Source organism: Mustela erminea, chromosome 3 (genome assembly GCF_009829155.1).
Source record: "Mustela erminea isolate mMusErm1 chromosome 3, mMusErm1.Pri, whole genome shotgun sequence".
Classification (NCBI taxonomy): Eukaryota; Metazoa; Chordata; class Mammalia; order Carnivora; family Mustelidae; genus Mustela; species Mustela erminea.
Window position 1 is genome coordinate 33086947 of NC_045616.1, and position 1334 is coordinate 33088280.

Sequence of the window (1334 nt, forward strand, 5' to 3'; positions counted from 1 at the left end):
TACCAACACCTTGATCCTGGATTTCTAATATCCTACACTGCTGCACGAGAACACTCATTCAAGGCCTTTAGGAAGTTTACCCTCACTTCATTGACTTCAGTGACCACACACCCACAGTCCCGTATGGCATATGTTTCCTCACGGCAATGAACAAGAGACCCAGCTTGTTTAACTATATAGGCTTTCCACCCAACGTGAGGCTTGAACTCAGGACACTATTATCAAGAGTTGCACGTTTCACCAACTCAGCCAGCCAGGTGCCCTGAGATATATAGGATTTTTAAATACTTAAATGAAAATATAGAAAATAAATTCTAACAGGGTTTTCCAAGAAAACTGACAAACTTGTTTTGGTAATGGCTGTGGAAGTAGAAAAGGTCCAGAAAAGTCACGATGCTTCCAAAGAAGAATGGATTTAAAATAGAGGAGGATAGAGACAGCAGAGATGAAGAAAAGGGAAGATTCAGACTGACGTGGGGTTTGCCAATAGAACCAAGAAAAGCTCAGGGAGCAAGCCAACCTATTATTGAGCCCCATACAAAAAGAACTAAGAAGGGAACTCTGTGATGTTAGAGAAGGTTTCCCGTGCCTTGCTTAGTGTAGATGTCCAGGAAAGCCATATTTATATAAAAGTAACTAGCGGGGCACCTGGATGGCTCAGTGGGTTAAAGTCTCTGCCTTCGGCTTGGGTCATGATCCCAGGGTCCTGGGATCAAGCCCCGAATTGGGCTCTCTGCTCAGCAGGGAGCCTGCTTCCTCCTCTCTCTCTGCCTGCCTCTCTGCCTACTTGTGCTCTCTGTCTGTCAAATAAATAAATAAAATCTTAAAAAAAAAAAAGTAACTAGCAACTATGAAGCTCAAATCCCATGCAAAAATTATTATAAAAAGAGAAAAAGAAGTAGAATAACTTGTTCCTATGCCAGAAGGACATGCCCATGATACAGATCAAAACTGTGATCTACTGTGCTCCCCTAAGTGAGGCTGAGCATCAGATATACTACAATTGGAACAATATACAGAGAAAATTAGCATGGCCCCTGCACGAGGCTGACATGCACATTCGTGAAGCATTCCATACTTGGAAAAACAAAACAAAACAAAAAACAAAACTTTGACCTGCTATTTCAAAATAACTAAAAGATATTAAGAAAACATTATAAGACACGAGAAAACAAAATACATTAGTCTTCCCTTATTCACAGTTTCACTGTCTGTGGCTTCAGTTACCTAAAATCACCTGTGGTCGGGAAGCAGGTGATCCTTCTTCTGGCAAATCATCAGATCAATAGCCTCCTAACACTGCATCACAATGCCTACATCATTCACCTCACTTG

The 1334-nt window shown here is 41.4% G+C and overlaps 1 pseudogene; it reads left to right on the forward strand.

Annotated features, from left to right (window-relative positions):
- Positions 1-981: 981 nt before the first annotated feature.
- LOC116587388 lies at positions 982-1082 on the forward strand (annotated as a pseudogene).
- The last annotated feature ends 252 nt before the right edge of the window (positions 1083-1334 follow it).